The sequence below is a fragment of the Papio anubis genome, chromosome X (assembly GCF_008728515.1).
Source record: "Papio anubis isolate 15944 chromosome X, Panubis1.0, whole genome shotgun sequence".
Lineage (NCBI taxonomy): Eukaryota > Metazoa > Chordata > Mammalia > Primates > Cercopithecidae > Papio > Papio anubis.
In genome coordinates this window covers 77574790-77586817 of record NC_044996.1, presented here as the reverse complement: position 1 = coordinate 77586817, position 12028 = coordinate 77574790, and the positions used below count along the sequence as shown (strand labels likewise).

Sequence of the window (12028 nt, the reverse complement as noted above, 5' to 3'; positions counted from 1 at the left end):
AGTAGTGTACATTGTACTGAATATGTAGTTTTTAAAAATCCCTTACTCCCCTTCCACCTTTCCCCTTCTGAGTCTCCAAAGTCCATTATTCCACTGTGTATGCCTTTGCATACCCATAGCTTAGCTCCCACTTATAACTGAGAACATACAGTTTTGGGTTTTCTATTCCTGAGTTATTTCACTTAGAATAATGGCCTCTGGCTCCATTCAAGTTGCTGCAACAGACATTATTTCATTCTTTTTTATGGCTGGGTAGTATTCCATGGTGTTGTATATGTAACACATTTTTTTTTTGAGACAGGGTCTCACTCTTACCCAGGCTGGAGTGCTGTGGCATGATCAGGCCTCACTGCAGCCACTATCCCCCATAAAGTGATCATCCTGCCTCAGCCCCCAGAGTAGCATGCGCCTCACACCTGGCTAATTTTTTTTTTTTTTGGAATTTTAGTAGAAATGAGGTCTCACTATGTTGCCTAGGCTAGTCTTGAACTCCTGGACTCAAGTGATCCTCCCACCCTGCCCTTCAAAAGTTCTGGGATTACAGATATGAGCCACTGCACCTAGCCTACTACATTTTCTTGATCCACTCATTGGTGGATGGACATTCAGGTTGGTTCCATAGTTTTGCAGTTGTGAATTTTGCTACAATAAACATATGCATACAAGTGTATTTTTGATATAATTAATTCTTTTTCTTTGGGTAGATACGCAGTAGTGGGATGGCTTCACTGAATGGTAGATCTACTACTTTTAGTTCTTTAAGAAATCTCGGCTTTTTTCCGAGGAAGCTGGTGTTGCCGAGATTGCCAAAATGCTTTGGAGTTTTTAACTGAATCTAAGAAAAGTCCAAAATAGATTTGAGACTGTAAAAACAGAAACTGCAGCAAGGGGGATTCAGTGCCAATGCATCAACAAAAAAGACAGCCAGAGTTAGTGGAAGGAAATCTTTCTGTTTTCGTGTTCCCCACGGAGCTCATATTTTATGCAGATGATCAGTCAACACATAAGCAAGTGTTGACACTGTACAATCCCTATGAGTTTGCCTTAAAGTTCAAAGTTTTGTGTACTACTCCAAATAAGTATGTTGTCGTTGATGCTGCAGGTGCAGTAAAGCCTCAGTGTTGTGTGGATATTGTGATTCGTCATAGAGATGTTCGATCCTGTCACTATGGTGTAATAGACAAATTCCGTCTTCAAGTTTCTGAGCAAAGCCAGAGGAAGGCTTTGGGAAGAAAAGAGGTTGTTGCTACTCTTCTCCCATCAGCAAAAGAACAACAAAAGGAAGAAGAGGAAAAAAGAATAAAGGAACATTTAACTGAAAGTTTATTTTTTGAGCAGTCGTTTCAACTAGAAAACAGAGCTGTCTCCTCAGGACCCAGTTTACTAACTGTCTTCCTGGGAGTGGTGTGCATTGCAGCCCTGATGCTGCCTACAATGGGGGATGTGGAATCGCTGGTGCCTCTCTACCTCCACTTAAGTGTGAATCAAAAATTAGTGGCTGCTTATATCTTAGGTCTTATCACAATGGCCATACTTAGAACATGAGCAAGGATTTCAGTTGACTTCTGAAGTAAATCTATCTTGAAAATATGAATGTGGACTGCCTTTTATCTCTATTTCACTCCATTAACATGCTACAAACTATTGAATGATTTCAAGTAATTGCAGATGTATAATATATATTTTAAATTATAATTTAATTTGAAGGACTGCAGAACATTATTTTACAGACAGCAAGGATGCTTCTGAGTGACACCTAGGAAATTATTTGAAGAAATTCTTTTTATACCTATACCTGTTGTGCAAGAGACTTTAAAACATTTGTTATTTGCTCCTTTTTTTTCCAGTTCACTTTGATTGCTAGGGGTCATGTATGCTTCAAAGTTACAGGACTAAAAGAGCAAAGTGACCGGCCTAAAACTAAAATGACATTTATTCCCTAGCTACAAACATCAGCGTTATTATGTTAATCATACCTTACCCTCTATCATTATAAGCGGTTGCCATGGTGTTTCTAAAAGTAAGTGTTTTACCATTTATGTGTAGAGGGGAACAAAGCATAAAGTACTAAGGGATCATGCTTATCCTAGGGTCTCACAGAAGACAGGACATATTAATTTTGTGAATTACAGAATGGGTTGTGGTCCAGGCACCAAGAATCATAGGGGTTTTTTAAAGAAACCTAATGGAAGTAGGGTGACCTCTCTCTTTGGTCTAAGAGTTCTAAAGGAAGGTAGGCATCTGTTTAATTAGTTGGTTCACCCTGGCTTTACCTCTGGTTAATGCTTTGTGTTAACAGGAAGGAAAAATCACTTTATCTTTTCTTCTAAGCCCCTTCCCCACCTGACTTGCCCAGACTGGGATTACCAGAGACCAGGTGATTTATGTGGAGATGATTTTTCACCTTTAAACTCTAAGCCAAGTGTAGGAAACTCTTCATAGCTGTGTCGATTTTATATCAGTCACTGAGACTTTTTTTTTAAGTTTTTATTTATTATTAAGACAACTGCCAAAAAAAATCCCCTAAGCACAACTATTTACATTTCTTTATAGCCTCTTCTGATCTCTAACACATATATGCAGTTTTAACTGTTACTGTCATAGTAACTGATCTTTTGTCTAACGATTTTTACCTGAAAGCACAATGCATTAAGAGTCTCTTGAAAATCATCTTTCAGATCTTTTTACAGAATGAATTTATGCACTGCTACAAACACAAATGTATGCCTGAGGTTGGTTTTTGCAGAAAATAGTCTCTGCTTCTAAAAACTTCTATGTCTAGTCTTCCATAGGAAATCCTCACTGTTTAACCATGTGAGGAGCCTAAGTCATTAAACGGATCATGTCTGTACATTGTGTAATGAATGAAAAGCACATAAATGTAATCTACTTTGAACTTTGTAAAAATTATGTGTGGAGGCTATTCTTATTTATCCATCTCAAGTCCTGTGTGTGCACGTGTGCACAAGTGCACATATGTGTATGTATGTGTGTATAATAACACATTGTAAAGAACAGAAATTACTTTAAAAAATAAACAGAAATGGAGACCTGAAAAAAAAAAAAAAAAGAAATCTCCATACTATTTTCCATAGAGGTTGTACTAATTTACATTGTGACCAGCAGTGTTTAAGCATTCCCTCTTCACCACATCCACATCCACATCTGTTATTTTTTTTGACGTTTTAATAATGGCCTTTCCTGTAGGGGTAAGGTGGTATCAGATTGTGGTTTTAATTTGCTTTTTCCTAATGATTAGTGATGTTGAGTATTTTTTCTTGTTTGTTCGCCATTTGTATATCTTCTTTTGAAAAATGTCTATTCATGTCATATGCCTACTTTTTGATGGGACTTTTTTTTTGCTGATTTGTTTGAGTTCCTTGTATATTCTGGATATTGGACCTTTGTTGGATGCATAGTCTGCAAATATTTTCTTTCATTTTGTTCATTGTCTGTGTACTCTATTTCTTTTGTTGTGCAGAAACTTTAGTTTAATTAGGTCCCATTTATTTATTTTTGTTTTTGTTGCATTTTCTTTTGAGGTCATATTTGTTGGGAACAGGCTGCAAAATCTGGCCATAAACTGGCCCCAAAACTGGCCATAAGCAAAATCTCTGCAGCACTGTGACATGCTCGTGATGGCCTTGACACCCACGCTGGAAGGTTGTCAGTTTACTGGAATGAGGGCAAGGAACACCTGGCCCACCCAGGGCAGAAAACCACTTAAGGCATTCTTAAACCACAAACAATAGCATGAGCGATCTGTACCTTAATTAAGGACATGTTCATGCTGCAGATAACTAGCCAGAGCCCATCCCTTTACCTCGGCCCATCCTTTTATTTCCCATAAGGAATACTTTTAGTTAATCTATAATCTATAGAAATAGGGGAGCTTGGAAGCATCAGGGTAACAATGGGACAAGTGTGGACTCTGGTTCGTTCCACCTTGGAACCTTTTCACACTAATGATGAGGAGGAAGGAAAGTATAACGAGTAACAGAAGAGGTGACAGAGCAGGTTTGTTTGCCAGCTAAAGCGGCAAAGGAGGGAGAGGTTCATCCTTACCCTTCTCCACCCCCTCCTTATTTTGAAGAAAAAGAGTGGTCTGGCCCTGCAGACCTTTCTTTTCTGGAGGATACTGGGTGAAAATAGTTTCCCCAGTGACTGTTCAAGCAGCGCCTTGAGCAACCACTCTCAGTTCTATTCAGGCAGGAATTCAGCAAACTAGATGAGGGGGTGATTTAGAGGCTTGGCAGTTCCCTGTTAGAATATACCACCCAGATCAACAGGGAAATATTATAGCTACATTTGAGCCTTTTCCTTTTAAAACTGGGAAACGCCATGAGGGGCCCATCCCAGACCCCATTCCAAACTGGGACATTTCTGGCTCAGGCCATTCCCTCACCCCTGTACAATGTCTGTCCCCTGCCACAGCCAGTAGTGCCACAGTAGATTTATGCTGCAAAAAAGCTGTGAGCGTTCTTCCTGGGAACTCCCACAAAAAGTTCCAACAGGGGTCTGTGGATCTTTGCTAGCAGGGATGATGGGATTACTTCTAGGAAGGTCTAGTTTAAATTTAAAAGGGGTACAAATACAAACAGGAGTCATTGATTCAGATTACAATGGGGAAATTCAGATTGTTATATCTACTTCTGTTCCCTGGAAAGCAGAGCCAGGGGAGCATATAGCACAGCTCCTGATTGTGCCGTATGTGGAAATGGGGAGAAGTGAAATTAAATGAACAGGAGGATTTGGAAGCACAAATAAACAAGGCAGAGCAGCTTATTGGGTGAATCAAATTACTGATAAATGTCCTACCTGTGAAATAACTATTCAGGGAAAGAAATTTAAAGGGTTGGTAAATACAGGAGCAGACATTTCAATTATTTCTCTACAGCACTGGCCGTCCACATGGCCAGTTCATCAACCCACTCAATTTAACATAGTTGGAGTTGATAAAGCCCCTGAAGTATATCCAAGTAGTTATATTTTGCCTTGTGAAGGGCCCGATGAACAACCTGGGACTATTCAGCCAATTATAACTTCTGTACCTATAGATTTATGGGGAAGAGATTTATTACAATGCTCAGTTACGATTTCATACAGATGAACAACTGATGACAAAAACAAACAAGGGGGAGAAACAGGGATTACAGGACAGCCCATATATAATTGAATCTAACATTGTTAGCTTTAAATTTTTTGAGCCTCCCTAAAGGCCAGATGTTATCAGCAGCTGAACAGCATCTACAGAAACAAGCGGCAAAGACAAAAGCAGAACAACTGGTTTAGTAGAGAGATCCAATAACGAAAAGTTGGGAAATAGGTAAAATAATAACTTGGGGTAGAGGTTATGCTTGTGTTTCTCCAGGCCAAAATCAACAGCCGATTTGGATACCATCAAGAAACCTGAAAGCTTATCATGAGCCAGATGCCAAGGAAGAGATTCCAAGAGGATCCCGAGAACCCCCCGGTTGCAGTCATGTCAAGACTGAAGCTGATGAGGACCCCAACTGTCATGAACAACACCCGTCGAACACAGCCATCCACCTTGGGACAGATCAAGAAGCTGTCACAGATGGTGGAAGAAAACCTGAGGAAAGTGGGACAACCAGTCACAATGAGTAATTTAATGGTAGCTATGATAGCATATCATATCACCACTGCCATGAGTATTCCTTCAACAAGGGCTGACACAGAGATCAATTATACATATTGGGCATATTTATCAATCTTGGCTGGCAATAATGCCTGGATGTGATTACTCTATGACACAGTTACAAATGCTTTCTGGTCTCAATATTTACCGTAATAAATCTGCTCCTATAATTGAGGCATACTGCCCTCAAAAACCTATTTGTAAACAAATTTGAACTTGGCCAGAAAAAATGAACATACTTGTTTAGGAAGATTGCATTGCAGAACAGGCAGAGATGCTGCACAATGATTCCTATGGAATCATTATTGATCGGTCCCCTAAGGGGGTGTTTAGCTTGAATTGCATTTCTCAGTCTGTGTGTCACAGCCACACTGTGTTCAGCTGGTCTGAACAAAATGGTCAGATGGTACAAATGGTACAAAGTACAGCAAGAGTTCCTATTATCTAGAACCATGGCGGTATAGTGGCACCTCAACCTCAAATGATATAGCCCATTGTAAGAGCTAAACATAAGAATCTGTGGAAACTATTAATAGCTTTTAATAAAATCAAAATTTGGGAAAGAATAAAAAAGCATCTAGAAGGACACTCTGCAAACTTGTCTTTGGATATTGCAAAAAAAAAAAAAAAAAAAACAAACAAAAACAAAAAACCCAACAACAAACAACAAATATTTAAAGCATCCCAGGCACACCTGACCTTAATGCCAGGAACTGGAGTGCTTGAAGTAGCTGCAGACAGATTGGCAGCTACTAACCCATTAAAATGGATAACAACACTTAGAAGCTCTGTGATTTCAATGATAATTGTGCTTTTAATCTGTGTTGTTTGTTTTTATATAGTCTGCAGATGCAGATCCTGACTCCTGGGAGAAGTAGCTCACCATGACAAAGCTGCCTTTGCTTTTATCGCTTTGCAAAACAAAGAAAGGGGACATGTTGGGAACAGGCCGCAAAATCTGCCCATAAACTGGTCCCAAAACTAGCCATAAACAAAATCTCTGCAGCACTGTGACATGCTCTTGATGGCCTTGACACCCACGCTGGAAGGTTGTCGGTTTACCGGAATGAGGGCAAGGAACACCTGGCCCACCCATGGCAGAAAACTACTTAAGGCATTCTTAAACCACAAACAAAAGCATGAGTAATTTATGCCTTAAGGACATGTTCATGCTGCAGATAACTAGCCAGAGCCCATCCCTTTACCTCGGCCCATTCTTTATTTCCCATAAGGACCCCTGATTTCCCACTCCACACTCTATATTTCTCTGTGTGTATCTTTAATTCCTCTAGTGCCACTGGGTTAGGGTCTCCCCGACCAAGCTAGTCTCGGCACATATTCATAAATTCTTTGCCTGGGCCAATGTCCAGAAGAGTTTTTCATAGGTTTTCTCCTGGAATTTTAATGTTTTCACATCTTAGATTTAAGTATTTGATCCATCTTGAGTTGATTTTTATATAAGGTGAGATATAGGGATCCAGTGTCATTCTTCTACATGTGGATATCCAGTTAACCCAGCACCATTTATTAAATAGTGTCTTTTTCTCAATTTATGTTTTTGTATGCTTTGTTGGAGATCTGTAGGTTGTAGGTGTTTGGCTTTATTTCTGGGTTCTCTATTCTGCTTCATTTCTGTATCTACTTTTATGCCAGTACTATGATGTTTTAGTAACTATAGTCTTGTAGTATAATTTGAAGTTAGGTAATGTGATGACTGCAGATTGGCTATTTTTGCTTAGAATTGCTTTGGCTATTTGTACTCTTTTGTGGTTCCCTATGAATTTTAGGATTAACTTTTTAAATCTTTAAAAAATAATGTTGGGATTTTGATAGGAATTACATTGAATCTGTAGATTGCTTTGGGCTGTATTCTCATTTTCACTATATTAATTCTTTCAATCGATGAGCATGGGATGTGTTTTCATTTGTGTCATCTACGATTTTGTAGTTGTCATTGTAGAGATCTTTTACCTCATTGGTTAAGTATATTCCTAGTTTATTTATTTATTATTTATTAATTTATTTATTTAGCTATTGTAACAGGGATTGAGTTCCTGATTTCCTTCTCAACTTGGTCATTGGTTATAGCAGGGCTACTGATTTGTGTACACTGATTTTGTAACTTGAGACTTTACTGAGTTTGTTTATCAAATATAGTTGTATTTTGGTGGAGTCTTTAGGGATTTCTAGGTATAAAATCCTATCATTGGCAAACAGCAATATTTTGACTCCTTCTTTTCCAATTTGAATACCCTTTATTTCTTTCTCTTGCCTGATTGCTCTGGCTATGAATTCCAGTATTATGTTGAATAGAGGTAGTAAAAGTTGCCATCCTTGAATTCTTCCAGTCTCAGCGGGAATGCTTTCAACTTTTCCTGATTCACTACGATAAGGTCTGTGGGTTTGTCATATATGGCTTTTATTATTTTGAGGTATGTCCCTTCTATGCTTAGTTAAGGATTTTTATCATAAAGGTATGCTGGATTTTATTGAATGCTTTCTCTGAACCTGTTGAGATGATCATATGGTTTTTGTTTTAATTCTGTTTATGTGATGTATCACATTTATTGACTGACTTGTGTTAAACCATTCCTGCATCCCTAGGATGAAACCCACTTTATCATGGTTTATTATCTTTTTTGGGGTGCTGTTAGATTTGGTTTGCTAGTATTTTTGTGAGGTTGTTTGCATCTGTGTTCATCAGGGATATTGGTCTGTCATTTTTTTCTTGTTGTTTTTATGTCCTTTAATGTTTTTCATATCAGGGTGATACTGGTTTCAGCAAATGAGTTAGGGAAGTTTCCCTGTTAATCTTTTGTAATAGTTTTAGTAGGATTGGTACCAATTCTTCTTTCAATGTCTGGTATAATTCAGCTGTGAATCATCTGGAACTGGGCTTTATTTTTGGCAATTTTTAACTTACTGATTCAGTCTCGCTGCTTGTTATTGGTCTGTTCAGGGTATATATTTCTTCCTGATTTAATTTAGGAAGGCCATATGTTTCAAGGAATTTATTCATTTCCTCTAGATTTTCTAGTTGTATGCATACAGGTGTTCACAGTAGTTTCAGATGATCTTTTGTATTTCTGTGGTGTCAGTTTTGATGTCTCCATTTTCATTTCTAATTGAGCTTATTTGTATCTTCTCTCTTGTTTTCTTGGTTAATTTACCTAATGCTCTATCAATTTTTTAAAATCTTTCCAAAGAATCATGTCTTTGTTTCGTTGATCTTTTTGAGATCATTTTATTTTTGTTTCAGTGTCATTTAGTTGTGTTCTGATCTATGTTATTTCTTTTCTTCTGCTAGCTTTTAGTTTGGTTTGTTTTTGTTTTTCTAGTTCCTTGAGGTGTGACCTTAGGTTGTCAATTTGTGATGTTTCAGACTTTTTAATGTAGGCATTTAGTGCTATAGACTTTCCTCTTAGCACTGCTTTTGCTGTAACTCAGGGATTTTAATAAGTTGTGTCATTATTATTAATCATTTTGAATAATGTTTAAATTTCCATCTTGATTTCATCATTAACCCAAAAGTCAGTCAGGAGCAGATTAATTTTCATGTATTTGTATAGTTTTGAGGGTTCCTTTCAGAGTTGATTGCTAGTTTTATTCCACTGTGGCCTGAAAAGTTACTGGGTATGATTTCAATTTATTAAAATTTTTTTGAGACTTGTGGCCTATTATATGCTCTATTTGGACAATGTTTTATGTGCTGATGAAGAGAAAGTATATTCTTTTGTTCTTGGGTAGAAGTTCTGTAAATATCTGTTAGGTCCGTTTGTTCTGGAGTGCAGCTTAAATTCAGTGTTTCTTTGTTGACTTTCTGCCTTGATGATCTGTCCAGTGCTGTCAGTGGAGTGCTGAAGTTCCCCACTATTATTGTGTTGCTGTCTATGTCTTTTCTTAGGACTAGTAGTAATTGTTTTATGAATCCGGGAGCTCCAGAGTTAGGTGCATGTATATTTAGGATTGTAATTTTTTTTTTGGTGGGATCAATCCCTTTATCATTTTATGATGACTTTCTTTGTATTTTTTTATTGTTGTTGCTTTAAAATTTGTTTTTTCTGATATAAAAATAGGTACTCCTGCTTTCTTTTGGTTTCCATTTGCATTGAGTATATATTCTATCCCTTGTACCTTGAGTCTACATAAGTCCTTACATATTAGGCAAGTCTCTTGAAGATAGCATACATTTGGTTTGTGGTTTTTAAACTCTATTCTGCCAAACTGTATCTTTTAAGTGGAGCATTTAGGCCATTTATATTCAAGGTTAATGTTGGAGTGTGAGGTGCTGTTCTATTAATCATATTAGTTGATACCTATATTTTGTTTTCTTCATTGTGTTATTGTTTCATAGGCCCTGTGAGTTTTATGCTTTCAAGAGGTTTTATTTTGTTGCATATTGACCTTTTGTTTCAAGATTTAGAGTTAATTTTAGCATTTCTTGTAGAGCTGGTCTGCTAGTGATAAATTCTCTCAGCATTTGTTTGTCAGAAAAAGACTGTTTATCTTCCATTTATGAAACTTAGTTTTGCTGGATACAAAATTCTTGGCTGATAGTCATTCTGTTTAAGGAGGCTAAAGATAGGACCCCAATCCCTTCTGGCTTATAAAGTTTCTGCTTAGAAGCCTGCTGTTAGTCTGATGGTTTTCCTTCTTAGGTTACCTGATGCTTTTATCTCACTTCTCTTTGAGTTTAGAAAGCCTAATGACTATTGGCCTTGGTGATATCCTTTTTGCAATGAATCTCTCAGGATTTCTCTCAGGCTTCTTGTGTTTGGATATCTAAATCTCTATCAAAGAGCTTTTCCTCAGTTATTCCCTAAAATAAGTTTTCCAAACTTTTTGCTTTCTCTTCTCCCTCAGGAACACCATTCCTTTTTAGGTTTGGCCCTTTTACACAATCCCATGTTTTTTGGAGACTTTGTTCATTTATTTTGATATTTAAAAAAACTGTCTGATTGAGTTAATTCAAAAGCCTTGTCTTTGAACTCTCAAATTCATTCTTCTACCAGGTCTGATGTATTCTTAAAACTTTCCACTACATTTTGTAATTCCCTAAATGTGTCATTCATTTGCAAAAGTTCTGATTGTTTTTTCTTTAAAATATCCGTCTTTTAGAAAATTTTTCATTCATATTCTGAATTTTTTTTAACATTTCTTCATATTGGTTTTTACATTTCTTTTGTATCTCCTTGAGTAGCTTAACAATCAACCTTTTGGATTTTTTATCTGTTTTTTCAACGATTTCTTCTTGGTTTGTATCCATTCTTGGAGAGTTAGTGTGAATTTTTGAGGGTGTTATAGAACCCTATTTTGTCACATTGCCAAAATTACTTTTTTGGTTTCTTCTCATTTGGCTAGACTATTTTTTCTGATTATTCTTGAATTGATTTTTTATTCAGCTGTGTTTTAAAAATTTCTTTCCTTCCTTAAGGATTTGAGTTTAATGATTACAGTTTATTGTAGCCTATTCAGTTCTTGGTGCTTTCAAGGCTGAAGACTGTATGAGTTCCTTGGTTATATAGAGTCTTTGTATGTTAACTTTCCCAGATGCTTGTTTTAGTAGCAATGTGCTTGTTATATGAGTAAGTTCACTGTTTCCTGTGGGGTTGGAGTGGCAGAGGTATCTTTTGAAACTTGTCTCTTTCCCCTGTAGCCTGTACTTTTTTATGTATTTATTTTTCTTCTGTATTTTATTTATTGGGTTGAATAGTTTATGCTTTAGGTCAGTAGAGGGGGCGTCCTCAGATAGAAACTGGCTGTGGCTAAAACAGGTGGATAAATAGAATACCTCATGGTAGGAAGAGGTCCCAGCCTTGAAAACAGTGGCTGGAGGAGCTCTCAGTGTAATGCACTAAGGTCTTATGGGGGAAGGGTGGGAGCCATGTCAGCTCCCCTGCCAGGCCAGCCAGAAAGCAATCCCATTGCCAGTCACACTCCTGACTCAGTGTTTCAGCTATTCAGATCAGAAAGGTACCTGTTTTTATCTGCAAGAATATTGATATTCCAAGTAGAGAAGTATTGTGACTCTACTTCTCATGTAAGCCCGAACCTGGAGGGCACTATTTCTGTGGGGATACAGTCACCTTGAAGTGTTCCAGAAAAGCTGGCTACAGATGCACCCATGCTGAGCTCCCATGGTGGAAGCCCAAGCTTTGTCTTCAATGGTGGATGAGTGGGAAAAGAAGTCCCCTTCTCCAAGACCCTTCACAAGCACCAGGGCTGCCTGACTGTTAAGGTAGAGCCACAGACTTTCCCTGCTGAGCCCGGCACCATACCTGTGCCTCTGCTGAAGGAAACTTCCCATAAGTAGAAATTTCTGGAATGCAAGGCCTTCCATCTGGATTTTTTTTTTTTTTTTTTTTTTGT

General features: G+C 37.7%; 1 pseudogene across 1 annotated transcript; it reads left to right on the top strand.

Annotated features, from left to right (window-relative positions):
- Positions 1–672: 672 nt before the first annotated feature.
- LOC101007560 lies at positions 673–1590 on the top strand (annotated as a pseudogene). Its single transcript, XR_642002.4, has one exon. The product of XR_642002.4 is annotated as a motile sperm domain-containing protein 1 pseudogene (transcript).
- Positions 1591–12028: the final 10438 nt, after the last annotated feature.